This window comes from Octopus bimaculoides, chromosome 8, assembly GCF_046866305.1.
Source record: "Octopus bimaculoides isolate indiv1 chromosome 8, ASM4686630v1, whole genome shotgun sequence".
Classification (NCBI taxonomy): Eukaryota; Metazoa; Mollusca; class Cephalopoda; order Octopoda; family Octopodidae; genus Octopus; species Octopus bimaculoides.
This window is the reverse complement of record NC_142935.1, coordinates 42,839,982-42,854,981: the sequence shown is the minus strand read 5'-3', so window position 1 is coordinate 42,854,981 and position 15,000 is coordinate 42,839,982. Positions and strand designations below refer to the sequence as shown.

The window sequence follows — 15,000 nt, the reverse complement described above, 5'->3', positions numbered from 1 at the left end:
CATGAGTTAAGTACCAGTTGTGCACTAGGGTCGATCTAATTGACTGGCCTTGTGTCTATAGTAGAAAGGATTATTATTATTATTATTATTATTATTATTATTATTATTATTATTATTATTATTATTATTATTATTATTATTATTATTATTAACCATAACTTTGTATCTGCCTATTTAAGAAATTACAATTATTATAATTAAGAAGGCGGCAAGCTGGCAGAATCGTTAGCAAATCGGACAAAACACTTATTAGCATTTCTTTCGGATTTACCTTCTGATTTCAAATAACGTCGAGGTTGACGTTGCCACCCTTTATTCAGGGTCGATTATATAAAGTATCAGTTAATTGCTGGTGCCAATGTAATCGACTAACATCTTCCTAAAAAGTTTAAGCCTTATTATTAAAAGTATTTAAAAAGTGGAATGACGAAATTGGTTGAGAAGTGGGCAAAATGCTTTGTGGTATTTAATTATATACCTCAGTATTTCGAGTTCGAATCCTGAAATTACCAGCTTTGCCATTCATTGCTCTGGCGGCGATAAAACACTGTATTAGTCAAATACTGGAGACAGTTACAATGACTGTGAACCTTTCAAAATTGTGCCACCTTCTGCCTATGATTGACATCATCATTATTACGCGGCTTTTCATGGTATATAGCATAACTTGTAGAGCACCGGATGAAAAGTATTACGATTCTTTATTTTTATATTTTACATCCCGTCGCGGACAACATTGCGTACATTCATGCGAACGTAGTAAAAACACTTTACTTCTAAATGTATGGTTGTACCTATGTTAGAAACCCTTATCGACATTATTATTATTATTATTATCGTCATCATCATCATTCTTCTTCTTCTTCTTCTTCTTATTATTATTATTATTATTATTAGTACTAAGGCGGTGAGCTTGCAGAATCGTTAGCACGCTGGTCAAAACCCTATACTGCATTTCGTTCCGAGTTCAAATTATGTCGATGTCGACTTTGCCTTTCATTGTATCGAGATCGATAAAATAAGTACCAGTGGAGCACTGGAGTCAATATAATGGACTTATCCTCTTGTCCGAAATTACTGACCTTGTGTCAAAATTTGAAGCCATTACTACAATATTTTGTGAAGAAAAACTTAGTATATTCTCTTCGACTTTTAGTAAATTGTTTCTGAGAGTATTCTTTTCTTCATTATGTAAGTGTTTCATGCATATTCATAGATATAATTAAAAAGCGTGGTTAAACAATTACACATGACCACAGACACAAACACGTACAAGAGCATAATATATATGAAATACACATAGGGACATAGATGCAAGTACACATGCATACAAACATATATATACATATATGTCTGGGCGCTTGTGTGTTTGTGTGTGTGTGTATGTGTATAGATTTATACATATATATTAATATACTAATATGAATCTCTCTCTCTCTCTCTCTCTCTCTAAATATATATATATATATATATATATATATATATATATATATATATATATACATATATATTCACACACACACACATATTACACACACATGAGGAATATAATGAACTAATGAATTTCTATTATTTCTGTTTAATTACAATAATGAAACAAACAGGCACTCACACACACACACACACACACACACACACACACACACACACACACAAACGCTCGCACACGCAAAATTATGGGAGAGATAAATGTCATTGAGAAAAAAGCAAACAAAAACAGGGATGCATGCGATATTTCAAAGACAAAACATTGTGTTTATTCAAGCTGTAGTAATGTACGTACATATAAAAGTATTGTTAGTTATATCGTAATTGTTGTCATTACTTTAATCGTTGCTCAAACACATACTATATTCTGTAATTAAAAGAATCATTATTATCTTGTTGTTTTATTGCTTGTAATAATTTCATTGTTTATATTATTTTTGCTAACAATGTTATAATTGTTATTTACTTTGGCTTTGTTGTTTTCATTTTTAACTTTGTCTTATTATTCCTTTTATTAGGTAAATTGGCTGTAATGCTGGAGCGACGCACAATATGTCCAGATGTAGTGTGTTACGTTTATGTTTCGAATGCAAATTACTCTACCACACTTGCTCAAAGTACAGATTTCAAGGTCAGATCTCTCCAGACGTATTAAATCAGTGGTCAATTCTATATAACGCCACTGAACTGATATTTCAACGTCGAACATCTAGCGTAGAAACATGAGCAGCAGCAACAAATTCTGTTGGGTGACAATAACAATAAGTAGTAGGTTTAAAAAAATATATATTTCTAAGTTTTAACCATTTATCGTACCTGAGTCAATAAATATAGTAAAAATGGTATTGGAGTCGATTTTCTCCACTAAGCTACCTTCCCAAATTGATGCGCTTGTGTCCAATCTATTGCCATTATTTGACACCAAACTTTCAGAATCATTAGCACGCCGGACAAAATGTTTATGTGGAATTTCTTCTGGCTCTCTTTATGCTTTCTGAGTTTAGATACAACGGAGGCGAACTTTGCATTTCATCCCATCGGGGTTGATAAAATAAAGTACCAATCACTGGGTGGATGTAATCGATTTATCCCTTTTTCTCTTAAATTACTGGTGATGAGCCATAATTTGAAACCATTATTAAGGCGACGATCTGGTAGAATCGTTATCACATCGTGTAAATTAATAGCGGAATTTTTTCAAGTTCTATACCGTGTGAGTTCAAAAGACAACCGAGACTCACTTTGCCTCTTATCCTTTCGAGGACGGTAAAACAAATACCAGTTGAGCACAGTAGTTGATGTAATCGGCTTATTCTCTTGAAAATTGCTGGCCTTATTATCAGGCAGTCGATTAGCAGAATAGATTAAAAAATGTCGAAGAAAGTACCTTTCAGTACTTGGTTTGATGCCTTTTTGTTCAGAGTTAAAATTCTGCCGAGGTCAACGTGGACATTCATCCATTCGAGATCGATAAAATAAAACTATTAGTCAAGTACAAGGGGCTATGTGATTGACTTGCCCACCACTCTAAACTTGCAGACCTAGTGCCTTTATTAGAAAAAATATTATTATCCCATGAAGATCAACTTCATATTTCAGTTAAATTCAGCCACCGATTTATGACTGCGCTTGTCCCTCCTAATATCTAACGAAATGCCCATACTAGAACTATTTAAAAAAAAATATGGAAGGATTGACCTAACGATTCATTTCCCGTGGAATCGATTAAATAAGTACCATACAGGCGCTAGAAATAGTTCGACTCACTTTTCTTTGTGTCCTTTCCGATATAGTTTCAGATCAATTATTATTGAATGACATTATCCCAGTATTTATCTAACTTAAGGCGGCCAGATAGCAGAATCGTTAGCACACCGGGCGAAATGCTTAGCGGTATTTCGTTTGTCTTTACGTTCCGAGTTCCGTCGAGGTCGACTCTGCCTTTCGGGGTCGATAAATTAAGTACCAGTTGTGTACTGGGGTCGATCTGATTGACTGGCCCCCTCCCTAAAATTTCGGGCCTTGTGCCTAGAGTAGCAAAGTATTTAACTGGCTTTTTTACCATCTGAGTTCAAATTGCTGCGAGATGATTTTGTATTTTCTCATTAAATTATCCGAAGAGTACCAGTTGGTGTTGCGATTGTCCCGTTAGAAACTATTACTTTGGCTGTTGGTTCACTTTTGCTATATGAGTTGAAGTGACTGAATGATGTCAGATTTGATACTTAATAATAATAATAATAATAATAATGGTTTCAAATTTTTCCACAAAGGCAGCAATTTGCGGGGAGAAGATGAGTCAATTAATCGACCCCCAGTGTTCAACTAGTGCTAATTTTATTTATCGACATCGAAAGATGAAAGTTAAAGTCAACCTCGGCGGAAATTGGACTCAGAACGTAGTGACGGACGAAATACTGCTCAGCGGTTTGCCCGGCGTGCTAACGATTCTGAAGGTCGCACCGCGCACTACAACCCATCGAAAGAAAGAGCAGAAGAGCGGACAAAAATCAGCGCTAAGTGATGTAAGAAAAGAGCAACGATAGTCAAAGGTCAATGCACAGTACACAGAGTGAAACACAGAAATAAGAAAGCGAACAATAAAAGAACCTCAAAAGGGAAGGAAAGGATGCATAGATACAAGAGTATTGTTGTTAAATGTCGTGAAACATGGAAATTTTGAAGGCTGTGGTGTCCTGACAGCTAAGAACCGACGCGCTTCAACAATTATGGGCGTGGAAAATCATGCTGCCGAAACTCATGGGTGCTATCAAGGGGCGAACTTGGCTACAGGACAGAGTCTCTAGCAAGCTTGCTAGAGTAAGTTGCATACCATTTGGAAATTAGTCTAACATCGAAAATACTGCAACATTTAAACTGTAATTTGTTGGCACTCCATCGCTTACGACGTCGAGGGTTCCAGTTAATCCGATCAACGGAACAGCTTGCTCGTGGAATTAACGTGCAAGTGGCTGAGCACTCCACACACACGTGTACCCTTAGCGTAGTTCTCGGGGATATTCAGCGTGACACAGTGTGACAAGGCTGACCCTTTGAATTACAGACACAACATGAACAGGAAGTAAGAGTGAGAGAAAGTTGTGGTGAAAGAATACACCAGGTTTCGCCACCATCCCCTGCCGGAGCCTCGTGGAACTTTAGGTGTTTTCGCTCAATAAACACTCACAACGCCCGATCTGGGAATCGAAACCGCGATCCTATGACCGCGAGTCCGCTGCCCTAACCACTGTGCCATTGCGCTTCCAAACTGTAATTACCAGTCGAGCAAAAGGAATTCTTTGTAATGAGTTTGATCTCAGGATAGATTGACACTGGCGTTCATCCCGTTAGTGTGCCCTATAATATTAGTACCAAATAAACCAACAAAAACTCATTATGAGGACAATTGACAAACTAGAAATAGCAGTCAAATCTTCTTTACACCCATTCTACTGATTTGGTTAAAGAAATATATGTACATACATACGAACATAGATGAGTGTGCTTGTGTTTGTGTGTGTGTGTGTGTGTGTGTGTGTGTGTGTGTGTGTGTGTGTGTGTGTGTGTGTGTGTGCAAATACGTTTATTTTATTTCATGAATTCAGAAGTTCAACGTGAGCTACATATAGTTTCATGCTCGCATTGAGCAACAACCGGGCAGCCTCGTATAGCGTGTCGCGCAGGATTCGGTAACTATTCAGGCTGAAATAACATGATTATTCCGCGAAGAAACACTTATAAAATAGAAAAAGAAACGATATAGAAAAACGTTCCGAGCATGAAACTTGAAGTAGCTGACGCAAAACTCGTGTATTCATTAAATGATAACTGTCTCACTGAATTGAATGCCTTTTCTTAGATGATCCTATCAACAAGTGAATATTACGATACATACATACATACATACATACATACATACATACAAACACACACACACACATAATACATACATACATACATACATGCATACATACATACATACATACATACATACATACATACATACACGCATACATACATACATACATACATACATGTCACAATTAGTGACGATAAAATTTTTCCTTTATGATATTATATTGCGCCCAGCTGTTTATATTAATTTTTACATGTATGTATGTATATGTGTATGTATGTGTGTGTGTGTCTGTGTACACACACGCACACACACCTGCGCACACGCACACACCTGCACACACACACCTGCATACACACGCGCGCACACACACACACACACACACACACACACACACACATTTGCAACGGACTTCCCGAAGTTTTATAATTCATTTCCTCATGAGTTAATGGTCAGTACAGGATTGTAGAAGAAGATATTTGTGAAATAGTTTCTAAAATAGGTCTGAAATTTGCGGGAGAGAGTAAGCCAATTAATTTTTTCCTATACTAAGCTACAAGGGCTCGAAGAGGTGCAATAACATACGATAAATGTTCAGCAGGGTACTTACAAAGACGTGTGAGGTAAGACAAAAAGAGAGAAAAAAATTTTTTTAAAAGAAAAAAAGTTATACAAAAGCGAGAGACAGAGTAAAAGAGATTATTCTATTAAAGTGCGGACAATCTTAAAAATTAATAGAACAAATAATGACACAGAAATTAATAAAAGGTAGAGAGAGAAACAACACACAATAATTAAAATAATATAATTAAGAAGGAAAAAAACCAACAAGAGAATATGAAAAACATTTGGAGTTTTGTCCGTACACAGGTTAAAAACCATTCAATTAGCAAGGTGTAGAGCGTCTATATCCCTATCTACTCTCTGTTGCGCGTATTGCCGTGACGTTGCCTCGTACATACAAAGCCACCCGTTAGCATTTTTGAGAGGCTTGGAATAGACAACAACGACCCACGCCTTCAGTATATACCTATTTCTTTCCATTCTAATAATTTTGTTTGTATTGCTTTTAGCAACATGTGTTTTCCTGTTTCCTAATTTTCCTACTGCGCTGCAGTCATTTTTACATTAACGACATACCCGTTGAGCTACAGGTGTGTAATTCTGTCCATAAAACGTTGGTGATTGTTAGTTCATCTGTGAAAGGACGGTGAATCTCAGTGATCTTCATTCTTCTTCATTTTCTTCTTCTTCTTCTTCTTCTTCTTCTTCTTCTTCTTCTTCTTCTTCTTCTTCTTCTTCTTCTTCTTCTTCTTCTTCTTCTTCTTCTTCTTCTTCTTCTTCTTCTTCATCATCATCATCATCATCATCATCATCATCACCATCATCATCATCATCAAACAAAGAATATTATTATTATTTGTAAAGAAACAATTTAAAGAAGTGATATGATATTTTATTTGTATCAAAAACACTTTTAAGGATTTCATATTCATGCATATACCGAAACACATTTATTTGTTCTTATATATATATATATATATATATATATATATATATAACAAAGGTTGTTACTCAGAGTTTCATGGTCCCGTTCGTAGGACAGTTTTGTTAACAAACGTGAAACTCTGAGTAACAGCTTTTGTTATATCTCTGCTGCTTTTAAATAAAGTATATATATATATATATATATATGAATAAAGTAATTTGTATACGAAAGTATACTCTTGTGCATTATTTTACATCATTCACATACACGCTCCTAAATAAATATATATTTACAAGTATGTATGTGTGTATACACACACGTACATGTATGTGTGTGTGTATGTGTGTATAAGTAAGCACGTGCATTTATGTACAAGTATATATATATATGTATATGTATGTAATACACACACACATTTGTATATATATATATATACATGTATACACAAGCATACAGATAGATAGATAGATAGATAGATAGATAGATAGATAGATAGATAGATAGATAGATAGATAGATAGATAGATGGAATGAGCCCTGAAGTCTCTGTCAAGTTGATCTCAGTAATAAATTAAAATCTATTTTCTGTATAGATACACCATTAGTAAATGGTCAGCTGTTATTCTCGAAAATGTTTAAATACAACAATATTGTATTAGCAATCATGTTCATGTGTACACATACATAATATTACACTACACATATGTATGCAAGTATGTATGTATATGTGTGTGTGTGTATAATATATATATACACACACACACACACACACACACACACACACACACACACACACACATATATATATATATATATATATATATATATATATACATACATACACATATATACATACATATATGTATTTATGCGCATATATATATATATGTGTGTGTGTGTATGTGTGTGTGTGTGTATATGTTCATATATGTGAATGTGTATATACATATATATATATATACATTCACATATATATATATATATTCATATATGTATATACACACATGTATGTATGTATGTATTTATTTATTTATTTATGTGTTTCAGCCAAGTGGCTGCGGTCATGCTGGTGCATGTATGTATGTATGTATGTATATATATATGTATATATATATATATATATATATATATATATATATATATATACATATATATATATATATATGAATCAATACGCCTGCATGCGCACACATACATTCACGAGCACACGCACACACATTCACGCACGCACACACACAAACACACAAATCCGTACGTTTATTAGTTTATAACACCTTTACCTTTCCTCCACCTGAAGTTGATAAAATGAAGTATCAATCAAGTACTTTGTCGATTTAACCGACTAACTACTTCCCTTAAATTTATGGCTTATGTGCGTAATTATTATTACTAAGGGAGCAATGATTCACTGACGGAACACTTACGAAGCTCCTTCATTCGTAGAAATAGCAACCAAATCTTCATCTGATCATATATGCTTTCATAAAAAATCTTGTAAAACACTTTCTAAGAGGCCCACAAATTTCGAGGTATTATGGAATCTATTTATGAGATTGTTATTATTTAATAAAACTCAAGTTGGTAAAATTTAATTTGGAGTCTATGTAAATGATTAACGTAACCCCACCATTGCTCTTGGGTCAAATTTTTGTGGACAATTATTATCATAGTGGTCAGTGGATTGAGGAAACCGTTAGAGCGCCAGATAAATGCATTGTAGGATTTCTTCAGCATTTTATAATTTGAGTTCAAATTCTGTTGAGATCTACTTTGTCTAACCACTGAGGTACCAACTAGCCCCATCTCCACAAGACTGATAGACTTGCGCCTAAATTGGAAGCAATTGTAATTCATTGAAAGAGGTGCTTTTTACTTGAGACCATTCACTCCCTCTTTTTAAAAATCTAGTCAAGCATTGATGAACAATCAGTTAAGTATGTAATTATGTAGTCAATGAAAGATAACTGTATACGGTCGCCAAACTTTTTCAGCACTGAAATTGTTGCTGTTTAGTCCCCCATCTTTCTAGATAAAGTACACTGATTTATCAAAGGTGTTCCAACATTGACTATACTGTATTTTAAGACTATGCTATACTGTATTCTATATTATTAAAGGTGTTGTGGTGTGGATTGAAGATTTCATTGTTTTATTTAGCAGGTCAAACGATGACGTAGAGGTTACCTCAACAGCTCGCCCTTAATGCAATACGTTACGTCTCAGCGAGTACGATCTTTACATGAGTATTTTTGATTTAACTTAATGAAGTACGGTGTTTTGGTGAGACGTGCTCAGTATCTAGTTTTATTTACTGTTTAGACCATTTTTATTTGACTAGTGTCACAAATGTCTTTGAAAAATTATTGAAGAAAACCCAAAATCCCACTTCTGGGCAGCCTTTTTCAAGAAGTGGACTGCATGAGACATGGCTCATCACCTGGTAATTTTTTGTGAGACATGGCTCATCACCTGGTAATTTTTTCAGAAAGCCCCTCGATCAGCAGATTGCTCATGAATGAGCTATATCAATATGATCAAATCATTCAATGGTCATTCTAAATACTGCATGGCCGTATCTCCTCTCATGTTTGACTCCTTTATGCTGTAAACTGAGCTGAAATTTTATCTATCATAAATCACAGATAGATAAAGTAGATAGATAATTTCTTATAAGATTTTGTCTAAATCATTGTGGGACCAAGAACAAAGTTCTTTGTGAAATGGACTAATTTAGAAAGTGAGCTGAGCATCAAAGAACTTAGCAACCAAATTTGGATTTTAATTTGATGTGTGAATATTTAATTTATATTACTAATGTTGCTAGAAATGGGCGAAGGAAACAATCACCACGTTAAAATCGATTTTGATTTTCATTATTAAAGGGTCATAAAGAGGTCGACATAATCAAACATAACCCTAAAAATATCTAGCAATTACACCAATGGAACACACTTTTATTATTACTGTTTATTATTTAAAACATTAAATTTTTTTTCCATTCGTATTGCATTACGTTTTTTGACTTCTTCGTTCTTACACCCTCGCATAGTTCCAATCATTGGACTACGTCCATGATGGGGGCACCACTTCTAGCGTTAGACATTATTATCATTGTTACTGTATTTTTTGTTGTTACTATAAACCGTATTTGTGACATTTTACAAACAATACAGGGAACAGTTATATTTTGTTTCTCAACTTGCTTTGAAGTAAGAGCTAAATTTTTTTTAAATCACACTAACATCTAAAAAAAAGAAAACAGGACATATTGAATGGTGCGACTCTAGCTACGTTATGTCAGAAAAGAAAAAAAGATTTTAAACAGTTATAACGACAAAAGCTAATAATTTTTTAAATAAATGACTCATTTAAACATAGGACATTAAGCATAGAGCATGGCAATGATAAGAAAACAAATAATGATAGCAAAATGAGATGAACAATTGCGAAAATGCGAGTAAGACAACATCGACAAAATGAAAGCACATAAATACGAGCGAATGAGGAAGCATGTATGTGGTTGTTTAACCAGCTAGAAATAACAGCTAAATCTCTTTCTAATCATAACATATCGTCTTAAAATAAGGGGTACTTTGGATGATGTAGTTCTTTTCCTGCTACATTTGTCAAATATGCGACGGCAACAATCAAGGACGCACCGCATTGTGATGTTGTTCAAAGATTGTTTTTTTTTAAAGCAGGGACCACGGCTTTTTACACGGATGTTATAACTATTGGAGCTTTAAATCCTCATGTGTGTTCACAGAGCAAGCAACATTAAAAAGATTCACTTGGAATCTTTTGCTTGAAGAAGTCTCGGATATGCCACAGTATTTCACTGGTACTTGAGCTCGCAAATTGAAAGATCTAATTACCTCAAGGTGTTTTGTCCATCAGCGGTCAAATGATTCTGCTAACCAAATATGTTACATTGATTATGATTGAAACTCCTTTGTTCATAGGGTCAACTTTGTTCATAGGTCTGCTTTGTGAGGATAACTCCCAGAGTTAACAACAACATTAATTAACATTAATTCGTTCATTCTCTCGGTATAATGTTTACCGAAGTATTGAACGACAAAATCAGGTCAGGCAAAACATTTAACCTGGTGTTGTAGGGCTTAGTTAGGCGGCGAACTGGCAGAGTCGTTAGCATGCCCGACAAAATGCTCAGTGGCATTTCTTCCGGTTTTACGTTCTGAGTTCAAGTTCTGCCGAGGTCTACTTTTCCTTTCATTTCTTTGAGGGTCGATAAAATAAGTTCCTATCGAACACGTTAGTCGACTAGCCCCCAACCTACCAATTTCAGGCCTTGTGCCTACAATAGAAAGAATTATAGGGTTTAGAATTACACATAGGCGTTATCATGTTTTAGAATTACACATGGGGCGTTATGATGTTCAACTTTTCCAAGCTGTTCCACGGGAAATCAAAACCAGATAATAAACTGGAATATCCATTACAACTATAAAAAAGTTAATTTATGCCGACGAATGAGCTTCTATGGTCTGTCAACTTGCTGGAAATGGCAGCCAAATCTCTGTCTAGTCAGACTCTACCGTCATAAAAATTAAGCAGGGAAGGACATTACATTGTATTATTTCTCACAATTGCAACGTATTTAATCATAGGCTGAACAACAGCTGTAACAATTACAATAAGTTATAAAGCTAATTCTAACTGGATCCTGCTGTATTACTGGTATTCATTTAAAGACTAACGTTCATCAGTCAGCCTCGGTGACATTTGAACTCAAAACAGTTAGGTACAAAACAAACTTCTGAAACACAGGCCCACACGTAATCAGGGTCACCCATAAGTGAACTTCAAAGGACTGGGAGTAGTAGTAGTAAAAGTAGTAGTAGTAGTAGTAGTAGTAGTAGTAGTAGTAGATTTCTATTTTCTACAAGAGCAGTCTGATTTCTTTCATTTGTACAGGGCCACATATATTAGGGACCGGAACAGGAAGTTGAGTAAACTAACACGATTACATGACAGGTACTTATTTTAATGCTTCAATAAAAATAATAAAATTGATCACGGCCAGATAGAAATAATAATTATAATAATAATGGTTTCAAATTGTGGCTCAAGGCACGTAGGTTCGAGGGAGGGAGCGTCAGTCGGTTTCATTGACCCCCAATTGCGCAGCTGGTACTTATTTTATTGACCTTGAAAGGTTGAAAGGCAAAGTCAACCTCGGCGGAATTTAACCTCTGAACATAAAGACGAACGAGATGCTGCTAAGAATTTTTTCAGGTGTGCTAACGGTTCTGTAAGCTCACCACCTTAATAATAATAATAATAATAATAATAATGATAATAATAATAATAATAATAATAATAAAAATCCCAGCAATGGCTGAGAAGCTCAGGACTCAAAGCAGAGACTGAAGGATTTTTAATTGCTGCACAAGACCAAAGCCTCCCCACCAGAAATTACCAAAAACACAATGAAAAGAAATATAACAAGTAACTGTAGAATATGTGGAGATCGACAAGAAACAATAAATCATATTATCTCTGGCTGCCCAGTCCTGGCTAAGAAGGAATATATTCACAGACACGACAGAGCTGGGACCTATATACACTGGAAGCTATGCCAACATTATGGAATAGCAACAGAAAAAAGATGGTATAAACACACGCCAGAAAAGGTCACAGAAAACGAGAAAGCAACCATATTCTGGGATATGCCAATACACACAGATAGAGAAATTAAGGCAAATAGACCAGATATAGTTGTCAAAGATCATGAAGGAAAAAAATGCCTTCTAATTGATGTTTCAATACCAGCAGATGACAACGTTTCTCTAAAAGAAATGGAAAAACTTTCAAAATACAAAGACCTGGAAATAGAGATAACTCGAATGTGGAATCTAAAAACAGAAACAATTCCTATCATAGTAGGTGCCTTAGGTATAATAAAAAAATATTCAGACAAATACATAACAAAAACACCAGGACTTACAAATATATATAACATACAGAAAATTGCACTACTGGGTACTGCACACATTCTACGCAAAACACTTTCAATACAGTAAACATAAGAGCACCACAGCAAACCACAGCACATACCCAAGGCGCACAGAGCTGCGCTCGGTAGTGAAGTGAAAGCACGTTATAAAAATAAAACTACTGAATAATAATAATAATAATAATAATAATAATAATAATAATAATAATAATAAGAAGAAGAAGAAGAAGAAGAAGAAGAAGAAGAAGAAGAAGAAGAAGAAGAAGAAGAAGAAGAAGAAGAAGAATCCTTTCTACTACAGGCACAAGGCCTGAAAATTTGGGGGAGGGGACTAGTCAATTACATCGACCCCACTGATTCACTGGTACTTAATTTATCGACCCCAAAAGGATGGAAGGCAAAGTCGACCGCGGCGGAATTAATAATAATAATAATAATAATAATAATAATAATAATAATAATAATAATGATAATAATAATAATAATAATAATAATAATAATAATAATAATAATAATAATAATCTTTTACTTTCTCTTTTACAATTTTATTTGTTTCAGTCATTTGACTGTAGCCATGCTGGAGCACCGCCTTTAGTCGAATAAATCGACCCCTAAGACTTATTCTTTGTAAGCCTAGTACTTATTCTATCGGGACGTAAATACAACAACATAAGTTATCAAGTTATGGGGAGGAGGCAAACACACACACATATATATATACATATGATGGGCTTCTTTCAGTTTCCGTCTACCAAATTCACTCACAAGGCTTTGGTTGGCCCGAGGCTATAGCAGAAGACACTTGCCCAAGGTGTCACGCAGTGGGACTGTACCCGGAACTATGTGGTTGGTAAGCAAGCTTCTTACCACACAGCCATGTAATCCTTTCTACTGGAGGCACAAGGCCTCACATTTTGGGGGAAAGGACTGGTTGATCACGTCGACCCTAGTGTTTCATAGGTACATAATTTATCGACCCTGAAAGGATGAAAGGCAAAGTCGACCTCGGCGGAATTTGAACTCACAACGTAAAAAAAGAACATCAAATAACGCTAAACATTTTGTTCGACACTCTAACGCTTCTGCTGATCTGTCTAGTATTTGATTTAGGATAGCAATTGAAGGGAAAGTATAATTCCATAACATCCAGTCAGTATTTAACAGGCTTTTTTTTTTTTTATTTTATCGACCTCGGAGCAACGAAAAGCAGAGACAATGTTATCTTTCATACATACAAAAAGACGGAATGGAGACATGCATTCGACGGAATGCATGCGACGAAGAGCAGAGACAATATTATCTTTCATACATACAGAAAAGGCTGGACTGCATACAAAAAGGCGGAATGGCCACGGCTGGAATGCCTTGGATCATAGACCTGCTAAACTGGAGGTGAGATGGGAGAAGCGTAAACAAGTGTATGAAGAGCAACGATCTGGACTAGACAACAACAGAGTCACGATGAGGTTGCTTGAGCTGTTAGAAATAGCAGCTAAATTCACTTCCGATCACACTGTCAACTTTTTCAAAAGAGACACATATATGCATAAATTATATGCGTCGTTTATCCTCCATCGTTTAATTGTTTCAGTCATTAGACGACGGCCATGCTTGAAGAAATTCTTTACTCGGATGAATCGTCCCAAGTACTTCCTTTTCTTAAAACCTGGTACTTATCCCATCGTTTCTTTTGCCGAAGCGCTACGTTACAGAGACGTAAACATACCGACAGCACTTGTTAAGCGGTGGTGGAAAACATAGACACAGGCGCGCACACACACACACACACTCACACACATATACATATACAAATATATATATATATATATATATATACACATATGTGAATATATATATATATATATATATATATATATATATACTATTTACTATTTTACTTGTTTCAGTCTGTTGACTGTGGCCATGCTGGAGCACCACCTTTAGTCGAGCAAATCGACCCGAGGACTTATTCTTTGGAAGCCTAGTACTTATTCTATTGGTCTATTTTGCCGAACCGCTAAGTTACAGGGATATAAACACACCAGCATCGGTTGTCAAGCGATGTTGGGGGGACAAACACAGACACACAAACACATACATATACATATATACGACGGGCTTCTTTCAGTTTCCATCTACCAAATCTACTCACAAGGCTTTGGTCGGCCCGAGGCTATAGCAGAAGACA

The 15,000-nt window shown here is 35.3% G+C and overlaps 1 protein-coding gene across 1 annotated transcript in view; it reads right to left on the bottom strand.

Annotated features, from left to right (window-relative positions):
* The window catches only part of LOC106869221 (PR domain zinc finger protein 1), a 135,777-nt gene that overhangs the window by 119,752 nt on the left and 1,025 nt on the right, over nt 1-15,000 (bottom strand). The window lies entirely within an intron of this gene.